The sequence below is a fragment of the Ochotona princeps genome, chromosome 13, assembly GCF_030435755.1.
Source record: "Ochotona princeps isolate mOchPri1 chromosome 13, mOchPri1.hap1, whole genome shotgun sequence".
Lineage (NCBI taxonomy): Eukaryota > Metazoa > Chordata > Mammalia > Lagomorpha > Ochotonidae > Ochotona > Ochotona princeps.
In genome coordinates, this window is record NC_080844.1 from 64,750,384 (window position 1) to 64,766,435 (window position 16,052).

Below are 16,052 nucleotides of genomic sequence, written 5' to 3' on the forward strand. Positions count from 1 at the left end.
AGCAGTGGATTAAAGCATTCTCTCTCCACCCACCCCCACCATCACTGTCACTCCACCTGCCAAATAAATAATAGCCAAATATTTAAAATTAATATACTAAAATACATTTAATCACTGATTAGAAAATATGATGAAATAAGAGTTCTCATTTATAATAACTACAAACTGATAAGATACTTAGAAACACATTTGGGAAAATAGAACTTAACCCTGTACATTTTTAGTTGTGCTTTTCCAAAAAAAAAATTTTTTATTGAAAGGCAAAGTGAGAGAGAGATTTTCCATCCACTGGCTCACTCCCCAAACGTCCATAACGGCCGGAGTTGAGCCAGTCCAAATGGCCAGAGCCTGGGTCCTGGAGCTTCTTCTGGGTCTCCCACATGGGTACAGGAGCCCAAGACTTGAGCCAAGCTCTGCTGCTTCCCCAGGTTATGAACAGGGAGCTGGACTGGAAGTGGAGCAGCGAGACATGGACAAGGGGATGGAGAACTAGCTCACTACACCACTGCACTCGCCCTCAAAATTTAGTTATGCTTAAAATGCAGTGATTAATAATACAATGTGGGTTCTGCAGATATGAATTACCAGTTCAATACAATGAAAACCTGTGGAAATAATAAAGTATACTACAATGAAAATAACAAGGAAAAAATACTGTAGGAACTTGTAAGAGAAACGATTTAGGAATTGATATTTATAAAAATGTATATTTATAATTATTTAATATTGAGCTCATATTTGTAGCACAGCAGGTTAAGTCACCACCTCTGATGAACACTAGTTCTCATCCCAGCCCCTCCACTTGTGATCCAGCTCCCTGGATGTACCTGGGAGAGCCCTGGAAGATGGCGCCGGCGCCGAGGCCAGCCCTGGAAGATGGCCCCAGCACTAAGGCCCTTGTACTCATGTGGGAAAATGCAATGCCCATTTGCAGCTCCAGGCTCCTGAATTCTACCTGGTTCAGCCTTGGCCACTGAAGCCTTTGTGGGGAGTGAGCCAGTGGTAGATCTCTCTCTCTTGCCTCTCTCTATGCATACATCTGTCCTTCTCTCTGTAACATTGCTTTTCAAATAAATACATGTTGAGGAAATTGTGACACTATTAGAAAAATCAAAGCGATATTGACACCGTCCGGTCCTGAACCCCCTGTGTGGGTCACGGTGGCCTCAGGTGGGTCCTTGGCTCATGGGAAGATGGCAGTGAGTGATGAGCCAACACAGAGAGAGGCGCTGCTTAAGGGAAGTGGCACAGGTCAGGTGTCTCCCAGACAGCAGTCCCAGGGATCGGCTGCAGCCTGCGGGCTCTGACAGATGCAGGTGAATGCCTGGCCCTAGGAATTCCCAGATTTTTCCTGGGAAGGAGATATGACTTGTGGGAGCTGGGATCCCTCGCTTTTCTTTAGAGCTGCGTCAGAAGTGGAGCAGGAGGAGTGGTTTATACAATGCAAATGCATTATAATAAGGGTCTAATGAAGAGCAGCAACGAAGATGCATGTGACAGGTGTCCGGCCTCATACCTCCAAGAGGCAAGAGGCCCAGGCAAGTTTAAAACAAAGTTTTAAACTTTGTTAAAGGAATTGGTTAAAGGAGTTTTGTTAAAGGAATCCGTGACACCTGTGACTTTTAGGCTTTTCGAAAGAACTTAAAGTGTTTCCAATTCGTCCTATAGACAATAAAATAAAACACCCTTCAACACACACACACACACACACACACACACACCCCACCATTCATTCGGACACCTGCAAGGTCTGACATAAGTTTCATTCTGTGGGAGCGATTGGGATAGTCCTGAGAGGGTCAGCTGGGGGTCCAAGGGCAATGCTGCTTACCAGGTAGTGGCAGTTCAGTGTCCCACAGTTGCCCTGGTGTGCTCTGGCGGGTTGTCATGTCTGTGTGCACCCATGTTTTAAAGTCTACAAACTATACCCCAGGCTCTGGAAGGACGTAAGTGAGGGAACTGGGGCCAGAACCCAAGAAAGGTCTTATGACACTTGAGCTTTCTATGGCTAAGATAAGACTTGTAGGTTCAAGTCAATCCAACCAAAAAGCTTTTGATAAGCTGAGATGACAAAGCAGATGGAAAACTTATCCACGGACATGAGCATCTGGGTATGAGGAATCAGAGCCAGCTGGTCCTGGACTGTACGGGACTCGCAGTGTTCTAGAATCTGTCCAACTTACCTGGGGAATGGGAGAATGTCAGATCAGAACTGAGCCTGGATGTATACGGGAAGTTAGTGCATAACACAAGGTGCATTCTAAATCCATGGGAAATCAGGGACAGCTCAGATGGCTGCCCCTTTGGAAGACGCCGAGTCAGGGTGCTGCTTCACCAAGTCAGGGCTCTGGTTGCACTGAAATACGGCACAGGCTTCCTGGCTCCTGGGTGGGGGCCTAGGGCCACAGGAGGGCTCCTAGACCATGGAGGGGGTGCCTCTAAAACGTAAGAAAATCAGAAATCCCTCAACAAGAGCTTGCAGAAAGCTGCTTTTGCAGAAAAAACAATGCCATAAACAAAATCAAAAGATCAGATATAAACTGCGAACTGTTTGGCGCATGTCCAGGATGAACAGCCACATCCTCTAAAAAAATTAGGGAACAGTGGACATTCCCAAGAAAAACTTGAAAATGGGATAATGGAAAGGAAATTGAAGAATTCTGCATGGAGCTCCACTTGGCGATGTTGACACATGAATCTTGAACACTCTGGCCTGGATGTCCCTCTTCCAGGAGTCAATTCCCAAAAGCACAAGCATTGCAGCATCAGTTGTAATTAGAAAAACCTGGGGTTCAGATGAAATGAATCATGACACACAGCGGGGGGTTCTGCTAGATCAGAATTGGAAAGACCAGGTGGCTTTTGGTCTCACGATTAAGCCACAAGTTGTAACACTCAGATCCTTTGATGGGGGGCCTGGGTTTTAAGTCTTGGCTCTGTTCCCAAGTTCAGCTTCCCGCCAATGTGCAGGACGATCCCAGTCTCCAGAATGGGAGACCTGGATGAGTTGCTGGCTCCTGGCTTCAGCCCGACTATGTCCTGGTTGTTGGGAACATTTGGGGCAGAAGCCAGTGTCTGCCTATCTTTCCCTCTGTCCATTGTATTTCTCGGTCTCTATTTCTGTCTCTCTGCCTCTCAAATAATTGCTTTCTAATGAAAATGTAAACTTAGGTTACTCACATGAAAATATTTAGACAATCATTTTAGCCAAAAAAAAAAAATCATGAAGCGAATCGATCACATTTTTATCAAATCATTTGAATATATATTTGTGCAGAGAGAAAGATCTGGAAAGATTATAAATCAATCTGTTATGAGGATGATTTCTGAGACATGAAAAAGGAAAGCAGAATTGCGGGAAGTACGTTCATGAAGTGGAGAGGAGACTCCAGAAGTTTGTGCAAATAGGAATTTTCCATGAGCTTTTGAAAGCTCCTTCATACATATATAAGTCTGTCTGGCTTTCATCGCTTCCATTATATCACCAAGAAAGGTAACAAGTAGCATTCAGAAGTAACTCTAGCATGCCCAAGATGGATGCCCTTCTAACTTCCATATTCAGCCTGATTAGCGGGAGGAAATTTTTAGGACAGGACACAGCAGCCGACTGGAAGGAGTCGGTGAAAGGCGTGGGCAGGGGTGAGGACACCCTTCTCAATCTTCAGCCCGAGCTCTGGTTCACTGGTAGAGAACTTTCCAGCGTGGGATGGAGCCATGCCCAGCTTCCCCCTCCTCCTCCCGACCCATGCAGTGTCCCGTGACCCGCCCCTCTCCCTTAGCAGGCAGTAATGAGTGGTGGATGAATGGATCAGGAGAGGGCATGCCACTTCAACAGGAATCTTGGAAGATTGAATAAATGCAATGTCTGTGCAGCAAAGAAAGGGTCCCTCCTCCCCCAGGTGGGAAGCCTGGGGTTCAGGGAGAGGGCCCTGCAGCTGGGACCATGAAACCTGAGTCAGCATCTGCCTGGGTGTCCACATTAGGACAGCACAGGGTACGTGAGGCTCATCTCCTTCCTCCATGCCTCGCGCAGAGCCTGGTGATGAAGTTTAAATAGGGACGTGTGTGAAACGTGCTCACCTCTGTAGGTTGTGACTCGCTTCTGGAGGAAGGGGTTAGTGAGTAGCAGGAGGAGGTGGGGCTGTAATTGTTAGACCATGGCGCCAGGTATTTTGAAAGCCCCAGGGAAGGAGAAATAAAATAGAATAATTTTGGATCCTCTAGCTTGCTTGAACACTGCCACACCCAGAACAGTTACCAAAGAAATGATAATAAAAGTTTGTTGTGTGTGTCAACAAAAGTTGTTGCATGTGACTCGGTCTCCCAAAACATGGCTTAAACTCTTAGACTTCCTCCCAGTCCCTGAGAGTTGCCGCAAGGTTATAATTCACTAGGAGATCAATAGAAATGTTTAGACCTCCTTTATGAAAAAAAAGAAAGAACAAAGATAATTTATGCATTTGTACTTGGACGCTGACTTGGATTTGGCCGGGTTTTAGCCTCCTGGATTTGAAAAGGCAGCATTTTCTAAACACTGGTCCCTGTCAGTCTTTCTCACTAAACTTATCAAAGAGCTTTTGGAGTTGCCACAAGCGTCCTCGGGTTCAAAGAACATGTTCAATCGTGGCTGGGTGAGAAGGAGGAGAAGGAAAACTCCAGAGCCAGCCGCCAGGGGCTCTCCCAGGTGCCCCACATAGGCCAGTGGTGTGATTTTTTTTTTTTTTTTTTTTTTTTGGAGGGAAGATACAAAACTTTCTCCAGAATTCCTTGATAAAATGTGCATTTGAATCACAAAAAAAAAAAAAGAAAAGAAAAGAAAAAGAAAATGGATCAAGGAAATATTTCACACACTGAGCTGTGACCTTGGTAATGTGGGAGTGTGTACCACTTCCAATTAAACAAGAAACAGGCAGTGGAAAACAATTTTTCCCCCTAAAAAACAACCCATGGAGTCCTTTTGAAAGAAGAGGGGGAATGTTCGCTCTACCTTATTCATGACAGTTAGAGGCTGCCATCCCGTTAATGAGCCGCCCGAGGGTGGAGACAGCGGCTTGAATAGCCATGTTCCGGGAGCACTTGGCATTGCCGCAGAAGCCTGATGTGGGATTGCAATTGTGTGAGGTTTTTCCCAGTGAATAGGAAGTGATCAAAGATAACATTGCCTGTGAAGGGATTAAAATAGTGTAACATTGCATCAAGTTATAGCCAATGCCAATCACTACGTGGGTGAATGAGCAAGAGTGTTGGAATAATGGTATAGACGTGCTGCGGCATTCAGTGGTTCAAATGGAAATGCACGAGCCTGTGTCATGCCTGTGGCCGGAACTGGGAAGCTTGACCACGTCTCTCCAAACAGATCCGCAAGCCACATCCTCCATTTACACCGTCTGCAAAGCCCTGGGCAGGAGGAAGTCGATTAATTCACAAAGCCGCCTCAGGAATTTATATTAACAGTGGGAAATGCTATCTTGTGAGTAGACTGGAAAAATTAGAGGTTCAATCAGAAAAAAAAATACAGCAGAAAGGCTGTAGGTAATTACAGCGCGTCCATCCTTCCATCTGCGAAAGGCCAGGAAGGGAAAGCTGGTGCAGGAAGCGAATTTATCGTTGTGCACGCGAGAGTGTCTGGCGCATCAGAGCTATTTTCTGCGAAAAGTGTTGGTTTATTTACATGCTAAACAGCACCACCTTGTTGCTTAGGCTTCACTGACAAATAATAACAGAACGAGGGGGGAAAGGACAGGCTCCCTGATTTTAGAGCAAAAGGGGACAGGACAGACAGGCATTGGCACAAACCCAAATACCTTGACCCACCACTCTCAAACTAAACACTCTTCTAATTGCTGCTTGAGGGAGGAGGGAATGCGGATGCCATCCAGGAGCAGGGATGAGCTCCGGAATGGCAGCCTGGACCCTCTCCTGAGTGCAGATCTCCGCAGCAAGCAATGGCAAAAGTAAAGTCTATTCATCATCGGAAAACTCACAATCCCAAAGGCACCTCCTCTCCTTGTGTGCTTAACTTAAAAAAAAAAAAAAGAAAAAAGAATCAGAAAAATCTGAACTAATGAACACAGGCTGCAGTGAATGGAGTGGATTGTCTTAACACAGAAACAAGAGATCCACACCCAGGGATCAAAGGGGCCGCACGGTGCCCGCCACGGCTGTGGCTTCCCAGGGAGGGACAGACACAGCCCTGGAAGGACTGATCTCCCGGAGACCACCACGGCCCCTACCACTGTTGTCCATGCAGATCAAGGCGCAGCCTCAAAGTCCTCACTGTTTGATTTTAGAGAATAGCACTTGACCTTGCACTTGGTGTTAAGAGGTCGCTGAGCGGGGGGGGGGGGGGGAAACAAAGACTCCATCTGCCCGACTCTTTCCTGCTGCTCCAACCCATGCAAGCCTCAGCAAGTAATGTCGTCTCCGGACAGACCTTTCTGTAGCATGTGCAGTTACTACCCTAAATACTAAGTTCAACAACAGCAATAGCAAAAATGACTAAAACATTCTGTTTGTCTGAAGCAAAACTTCTGGGCAGAGAACAGAACCATAGAGTCTGCACTGCCAGCTCTATTCATCCTTTTCTCGTTTGGTGTTGACTGAATAGAATGGAGCCGGTAACAAAGCTAGCTGGGCAACATAGACCTGGGGTGGGCCTTGTGACACAGCAAGTTCGGCCATCGCCTGCACTGCCAGCATCTCATGAGAGCGTAGGTTCAAGCCCACGTTACTTCACTTCCGATGCAACTTTCTGCTGATGCGCCTGGGGAAACAGCAGAAAGCAGCGTGGACCTTTGCCATTCATGTGGGAACCGGGATGGCGCTCCTGGCTCCTGGCTGGCCCTGGAGGAACCACTGTGGAGTGAACTACTGTGTCAAGATTTCTTTCTCCTTCTCTCTCTCTGTAACTCTGACTTGCCAATAAATAAATCTTTTTTAAAAATCCTGTTAAAAAGACTATCAAGTTGATTGAACCGACATGAAAACCCAGGATCTGCCCGGCTCAGTGTGAATTCAAAGTGGCTCAGGAATGTGACGGACACTGAGCGAAGAGGAAGGTGTTGGTGTCACAGAGCCAAGCATGTCAGTGGGCTCAGCGAAGGGTGGCCCATGCAGCCGTCTTTCCCTGACCTAGGTTGGGCCTAAGCCTAGGGCCTTGCAGCCAGTACCCCACAGCCATTTCCCACGATCGCCCCCTGGCAGCCGCTGTGACTGACGTAGCAAGCAACCGAGCTGCCCACAGGGAGCACTGCCTAGGCCCGCAGGCTGGGCCTGTGGTAGAGAAGGGTGCCTAGGTGGGGAGGGTGGATCCCATGGTTACCCCTCCTGCAGGAATGCTCACTGGGTCTTGGCACCAGCACACAGCGGCTGCCAGGGGGCGATCGTGGCCTAGCTCCCTGTCGGGGTGGATGACTGCTTGGAGACGCTGATCTGGGACAGGAATCCGTGTCAGGGAGAGACCCCGTGTGCCAGTGCAGGTGTGCAAGCCTCATGCCTGTCATGCCTGCCCTTCAGCTCTGCTCTTTCCTCCTCCCAACCCCAATTTGCAAGTAAACACAAAGTGATGTGTCTACAACTTCTTGTTCCGCATTGCAACAAGGGCGCGTAGGGTCCAGCAGCAGCATGTCCTCCCATTGTACCCCAGCCCAGATCTTTGTCACTTTGGAGAAGGTTATCTTGCTATCAGAGGGATCTGCCTGGGAGGCCTGGAGTGCCGTGGGGTCCCTCCAGAGCTGAGGGAGCCCTTCTCCCCGGCAGCTGAAAAGGAAGGGGAGGGTTGCAGCAGACAGCTGGGGGCTTTCTGTCGCAGTGGGGGGCGGCACTGCAGAAATCTGCTGAGTGACTGTCATTGTGGCTCTTCTCTTCCCAGGCTGTGTGGCCCCTCGGAGCTTGGCCATCTGACAGACGCATCCTGGCAGGAAGGCCGCCGGCCCGCTGGTGAAAGCGCCTGGGGAGGCTCCAGCATTCGGCTGCCAGGCGGACAATGATTGGCTTCGGTTTCGGGACCTTGGCCCGATCCAAGGCACCGCGCGGTCCCGAATCAGCCGGGCTCTGCTTTTGACCAGAGTCACCCATGGCCTGCTGAGCTCCGTCCTGGCCCGCGTGTTCACACTAATGAGACCGCCAGGCATGATCTGAAGGCGGAGAAGGATTTCTGTGAGGAAATTAGCAGCAACTGGATTTGCTCTTGCTAATGAATTTTCAATATCCACGCCAGACCTAAATACAAATCATGGACTTGAACTATGCCCTAGAACAAAGAGGAAAGATTTTGAATAAAAAGGCAACACTCTCATCCAGGAGATAGAATGTCCAATTGGAGGCAGTAAAGCTTCCGGCTTCTCGTATCTTCAGCATCAGCTGATTATGTAAATAATTCTGCATTCACCATGTCCAGAGTAGAAGCGCTCGAGGTGAAGGTGGGACCGATGCCTTTCACACGTGCAGCGCATGCAAAGCTCAGAGAAGACCGTGTCAGAAACTGTCCTAAATATTGAGCAGTGGATCTGCCAAGATGCACTTTGGGCGGAGAAAATAATCCTGTAAAAGAATAAAGCCTAGAGTAGGTTGATAGAATTTTCTTGATATCTGTATTAAAAGATTCACCAACATTGCATCAGAAAGCTTGAAGCCTGAGCCCCAGGGACAGATTTCAGCACCCAGCATTCCCAAGATGAAGGAATAAGATCATGACATTCACCTTTTCATCTCTATTTTTAGAGCAAAATAAACTAAAATTTGAATGTGAAAGCCGACAAGTATTCAGGTCCTTAATACTGTGATTTTATTCTGAATAATTGCCTTTTATTTTCAATGCCTATTGTGTCTTTACTGCACCTCATGTCACAATTTAATCTCTCTTTAAACTTAATTTAATGCCCAATTTAATCTCAAGATGACAGCTAATAATTAAGAGAACCCGTGTTGTGTAGCTTAATGTGTGGTTGTGTTGGTCATGTGTATGTGTCATGGCCGATATTGTTTCATACCATGCAATTTAATGAGAAGCATCGGTTGATATGTTTATCACGCAAGAACAAAACCCAAACCATCATCTTCTGAGAGTCAAAACATGGGTTTTCACGGTAAGCTTGTGAGCAGCTCAAGGTTTTATATGTGATAAAGGCTGACTTCTAATATTCATAATTACATGTACAAGTGTATGAATCTATACAGATTGTGAGTGCCTCCGTATGCAAATATGAGCATTATATGTGTACATCTAACACAATCACCTTCTGTTTGTAGACATTACTCGGGTCAGTAATTTATTTCAGTAATTTTCAACCTTCTTTCCCTTTTTTGTCAGTGAATTCTTTCAAAGGAGTTTCCATCTGGAAACCCAACTTGCAAAACACATCAGAATCTCTGCTCTGATCCAAGCATCCATGGGGGTTGAAGGCAGGGAGAGAAGCAGCCTCTGATTCATGCCATGAAAATGCTAAGGTGTATAAAGACTTTTCAGAGAGTTCTTGGGAATATACATATTATGACAAAACCATGGAAGAGTTTCAAAAAGTTTTTGTAGCACAGTAACCTAGTGGCTAAAGTACTCGCATTGAACACGCCAGAATCCCAAATGGGCACCTGTTCTTGTCCGGTGGCTCCGCTTCCCATGCAGCTCCCTGCTTCTGGCCTGGGAAAGCAGTCAAGAACGGCCCAAAGCCTTAGGACCCTGCACCCATGTGAGAGACCCAGAGGAAGCTCCTGGCTTCTGGCTTCAGATCAGCTCACCTCTGGCAGTTGTGGCCGCTTGGGAAGTGAATCAGAAGACAGAAGATCTTCTCTGTCTCTCCTCTTCTCTTTGTATATCTGACTTTACAATAAAAATAAATCTTTTAAAAAATAATAATAAAAAACAAAGACCGCAGCGCAACACAGAACTCTGCCTGTCCTTCTTATTGACCACTGGACACCAGGGTTCTAGAGACATGGGGACGGGGGGGTGGTGCTGATGAACACCTTTCTAGAAAGTTCCTGATGGATAAGGACATTCAGTGTGCCTGGGGCCAGACCCCGTCCTCTTACCCGACTCCTTCCTGGCCTGCCACAGCTCACCTAGGACTGGGCTTCCTAACCGCATCTGCTCGCACAGTGACCATGGAATTCCCACCTCTGTTGGTTGACTTTTCCCACTGAGAATGTGCTGAGTCAAGCACCTGCTAGACACAAAGCACAGCAGGGCAGGAGGAAGGCATGGAAGGGGCCTGCCTTCCAGAAGCTTCCAGTTTGGCCCATAGCCCCAAGCTGCAGCCTTTTCCATATTCCCGTTATTTCTGGATCTGAAGGCACCATTGGTTCACCTGAACTATCACTTGTTCTATATTTTGCTTTGTGCCTTTGTTGGTTTAGTCTATTAAGATTTATTTGCTTATTTGAAAGGCAGAATAACAAAGAGAGGTACACACACACACACACAAAGAGAAAGGAGAGAGATTGAGAGATAGAGAGAGAGATTTACTCTCTTAATAGTTGCACCAGCAAAGTCTGAGCCAGCCAAAAGGCAAGAGCCAGGTTCCACACTGGGGTCTCCTCTGTGGGTGGCAAGAGTCCCACTTGGCCCATCTTCCACTGCCTTCTTAGAGCCGCTGACAGGAAGCTGGATTAGAAGCAGGGAAGCCAGAACACAGCCCAGCACTCTGATATGGGATGCTGGCCTAGGCAGGTCCCACATAGTAGCTTAAATTGAGCATTTATTGAGCATAGGGCCAGTGCCATAGCTCAGCTGGCTAATCTTCCTTGCAGTACCAGAATTCTGTATGCACACCTGTTCATGTCCTGCCTGCTCCACTTCTCATCTATCTTCCTGACTGTGGCCTGGCAAAGAAGCCGAGGATGGCCCAAAGCCTTGGGACTCTGCAACCTCTGAGAAACACAGAAGTTCCTGGCTCCTGGCTTAGAATCAGCTCGGCCATTTGGGAAGTGAACTAGCAGATGGAAGAGCTTTCTCTCCATCTCTCCTTCTCTCCATAAATTTACCTTTCCAATAAAGCTAAATAAATCTTTAAAAATTTTTAATATTTTAAAAAATAAATATTTACTGAGTACAAACTCCATACCAGAAACTGTGCTGAGTGTCATAAAGGGTAAATAAAGAAATTTTGTCTTTGGAACAATTAGCATTCAGGGTAAAATTCAATGCTTTGCGAAGGTAACCGTTGATTGCTGACATGAGTCTAAATCCCTCCGAGTTAGAAGGAAATGGAAAAGCTTCCCGCTGGTTTCCTGCATGCAGACAGAGAGACAGAAAACTCCAGTGTGCTGTTTTCCTTTGTCTTGCCCTTCCTCGCCTCCAATCTTACACAGGAAATGAAAGACTCGTCCCTAACTCAGCTTCGAATTTGTTTTTCTTTGTATGCTGAGATGTGACTGTGTTTAAGGGTGCTCTGAGCTTAATTTTAAATTAAGTGTTTGGAAGGCAAGGTAGGAAACTAAATATTAGCATCGCCCCACATTATATTTTTATTTTCCTTGCCGTCTTTGGGGCTTACCTTTGATTCCTCAATTGTTTTCTTTCCCCATATTTGTTTTTTCCACTCAAAATCAAATAATCCAAACCAAAATGCAACCGGAAGTGCTAAAAAGAGAACAATCATTCACTATTAACTCTATAGTGTTTTGCTGAGGAATTGAAAGTGGAAATGTTAAAAACAACTACTCAATATTACCCCTTAGAATATTGCTTTACAAAAATATATTTGAAACTATTACTCATGTTGAAGTTTTAGCATTCATTAATACACATGTTTAGTGCAAAATCAGCAAACCTCACATTCCAGGTCTGGCTGGTCTATACACAAATTAATGAATGTACTTAAACGAACTTGATTAATCTGCATCCGTTTAAGATCCATTTGGTGTCACTAACACAGGAATTTTCTCCATTGAATGCCGCCAGATCAGAGAGCTGGATTTGTCTGAGACGAGCATCTCACAAACGTGTAGACACACCCCACACTAAAGTAAACGGTTGTTCAAGGATCGTGACTCACTCATGAAGACGTTAGCAAACGTCTTCACAGCCACGGGGAGCTCTCCCTGGATGGAGCCCTCCATCTTGTCCACACCCAGGATGAACATGCAGGGCCAGGCTGGAGAGTGGTAAATGGAAACTCCACTTCTGCATTTTATTAGCAAATTTTGCAAACTACAGACATCCGAGTGCTGTATAAATTTATTGTGGTGCTTGCGTGTTTGTGCTGGTGATTTTTAACATGTGAGTTTTACTGAGTACTTTTGCTTGGAACTGCACTGAACAATTCTAAAACCTCAAAACTAAAGGGAAATAAAATCGAAGTGCCTTTACGATTGAGTGATTTATACATTAGGGTATTTATTTTAAAAACAAGATTAAAAATACTGCACTCCTAGAAGTGGGCCTCTCCTGGCAGAAGCTCTAAGATGGAAATTTTCAACTACTGCAAACTGATTTTTTGCCTGAATAACTCCCACATATTTTCCTCCAACCTAGTCATGTCCAATGATTTATTCTGCTGGGACAAGAGCATGCAAGTGGCCAGGAAGGCGGAAGTGTTGAAGCGGTAGAAGGTACCCGACCAGTTAGACTCTGTGTTGCCTTTTTTGTGCTTATCCGCCCTTCGTCTTCTCTTAACCTCCTGTCTCCTGCTCAACACTGCCTTGTCCTAAAAGAAGATTTCTGCCAATTTCTGTACTAGGCGTCTTTAGGAAAACTCAGCTGTGGAATGCGTCTTACATCAAAATCCAAAAATAAAAAAACAAAAAGAATTAAGTAGGAAAAACGATGTTTGCACAGTTCACAGGGGAATAGACAGGTGACAATTTGTAAGGTTCTCTCCCAGTGTGCACTTCCCCAGCACCCCCACATCTCACAGCAAAGCTAGTGCTTTGGGGCCCAGCCACGACGCCCAACTTACCACTGCACCGCCTAGTGGCAACCTGGTACCTGTGTGACCACTGATGTGCTTCAGACTTTGCTCTCTTTTAATGCATTTTTAACTTCAATATATTTACTTGGCACCCACTGTGACACTGTGTGTGTGTGTGTGTGTGTGTGTGTGTGTGGTGTGTTGAAAAACTAACGATAATGAAATCAAACGCCACACGATCCTAAGCAGCAGCCGTCACGGAGAGTTGGCAGAAGTCGGCTGGCCTCTGGATGTGCACCTGTCAGGATCCCAACAAAATGATGAAGAACATGGGGGAAACGAGTGAGAGCAAGTTACAGGTGTAGATTCAAGCCGTGAGACTGAGGTTTTCCTTGGCTCCAGGAGGAAGGCTTTTGTATTGGTGGTGATCAGTGTGTTTTCCCGGGGGTACACTCTCCACTCCACACGTCAAGGAGGCCGTCATTACTTTCCTAAGTAGCAAGACCAACAACAAACAGCCCAGCTAACACCCTGGTCCAGGTGCTAACATTGACCCAGGTCAGGAAGTCCCTGTGTGAGGGTGGGGGACGTTCATGGGACAGCTTTGGGCAATCCCCAGAGGCCACGTCCCGAGTACTGAGTGAGCATCCGTGAGCATTCGGTCCCAACTTCTTACTTCATAAATATTCCACCTAGAAAGCAGTGAAGTGCTTGGACGCCTACCAGCCACGGGCAGACTTCAACCGAGTTCCTGCAGCTGCCTTTGCCTTGCCCCGGCCCACGAGGCTGCAGGCACTGGAGCGGAAGTCAGCGAGTGGGAGGTTTCTCTGCATCAGACTGTCACTCTGCTTCTCAAATATGCGTTATGAATATGTTAGATATACATGAACAGACCTCAAAATTTATTTTGCATCCATTAGGGGGGAAAACCCTCTTATTCCACTTTTCTGTGGAGTTTTTAAAGTTCCCTGGTTCCCAGGGGCCTGGCCTGGGGATCCAGGCTCAGCCAGCATGCTCCTGACCCACCTGCCCCTCCCACCCCCGCTAAGCTTCAACTTGTCACCACCACCCCCGCCCTGCAGGGTCCAAGGCCCTGTGAGCTCCAGCTCTGTTTCAGGCCCCTAAGCTCATTTGTGAATACAGTCATGCTTTTATATATTTAAAATACGATTGAATTGGCAAAATGCAGAGTGTATACTCATTGTTGTGTTTGGAACAGAGAGGAGTAATTTCAAGCTGCACCCCGACCACCAGCCCACCCAACAGCACTTCACAGAGCACAGTCCCCAGGGTTTCCTGCTCGCTGCAGTGAGAAATGCCGTGGGTGGAATGTGGCTGCCACCACCACCATGATTTGTCCCCTGCATTTCCCGGTGAGTCACTATCTCCTGCCAATAACACTGCCTCGGCAAAGGGTTAGCTGGTTGAAAACCATGAGGCAAGGTTGCACCTTCAGGTTGCTCCAGATGCTCCTCTTCAAGCTTTGCTGTTTCAAACAACGGGCCAGACTCCTCTGTTCACTTCTGCACTCCATCAGTTTCAGAAATGAGCGAGGCACTCTTTCAGTGTGAGGGTCACAGTCAGGAGTAGGAGGGACGGAGCACCAGGTGTCACGTGGAGAAGGGTGGCACAAGGCGCCGGTTCAGTCATATCCTTTGAGTGTGGAAAATAGCTACTCGCAGTGAATGCCAGAAGTGCTCATTAAGGCGATGTGCTACTGGGAATGAGTCTCCAAAATGTCGCAGGCTATCAAGTAGCTAAAATTCTATCAGGATTCTAATACCCGCTGAGTTACCAGTTAGAAGAGATGATACTTGAGATAAAGGCTTTGCGGGCAAATTAAAATAGTAATAATTTCGGTTAATGTAATGATATCTTTTTTTTTAAATCCCTTTAATATCATTCAGCCAAAATTACATATTTGGAAAAAAAATGAGCCACTAAAGAAGCTTGCCTAATTGTATGTAATATGCCGGAAGGCATATGCGGATATAATCTGGATGCCTGGACACAGAGGAAGATGGCTATGATGATGATGGCGTGCAATAGAGCGACATTTTAGTCACAAACAGTCATCATGTAAAATTGCTTTCTAGAGAAAGAAAGCTGGGAGTCTGGGGGGGTCTCCACAGTGAGCTCTGTGATCCTACCGGGATGCCCGAGACGGCACCTCTGCAGCCCGCGGGCATCTCTGCGGGCTCCAACCTGTGCAGGTCAGACGCTGACCCCTCACATCTCGGTCATTCTCAAGTGATGCTGCTTATTGTCTGGAAGGGTCGGTGTGTTGCCTTCTGTTGGCTGTTGTCACTGCAGTCTCCCCAGCCGTTGATGCTGGCTCAGCCCCATGTCATCAACACTCTATCAAAACCAAGCAGGAGTTTGGCAAGCGTGAATCCTTTCAACGGCTCGCAAGTAGGGGGGATTGCTTTAAGAAGTAGGGTTTTTACAAAATCACACATGGCTGAGCTACGATTAATCAATTGCCCCATGACAGCTTTTCCATTTGCTCTATGGAAATGGCCACAGGACCTTGCACAGAATCCCACACAGGTGCACTGGTGCTCAGGACAACGGACTCAGAATCAGAACTGTAGGGCGCTGAATGCCGTCAGGGGAAGAGATCTGAACTGCCATTTCTTGTTTACTGCCTAGGCAAGACCAACGTCCCTTCTCCCTTCCCCTCTCCCCTGGCTTCTCTGCCTGCTCTGCTGGCTCCGGGGTCAGATACGCTTCTCTGCCATGCTGGCTTTCACCTCCATGTGTGAGCCTCCCATCCCCCCCAGCCTCTGCGTATGTAGCCCTGCCTTCCCCCCAGCCTCTGTGTATGTGAGCCCCCCTTCCCCAGTGTCTAGCCTCCAGGAGCTGCCTTCATCCTCCTTCAAGTCTGAGTCTTTCTCCCTCCCCCCTCACCCACCCCCTCAGGTTCGGACACATTCTGTCCTCTAGAGTCATGGAACCCAAGCCACAGATTTCTCTACTTCTCTAGTTGGTTTCTGGGGTAGACACAGCTTCCAAGTCGGCCTCTTGGCTGGGAACTAGGGCTCCTGTCCAGGCACCCCACAGGCTAGCCATCCACTCTTGTCTGCCTTCCACTCCCGGGGCAGCCTCGCGGCCACCTCTATCAAATCTCAGCTCCTTCCCCTGCCCACCCCCAGGAATATTAAGCCCTTTGGCTTTAGTTTCCCATCTGGCCAGGGAGGTCCG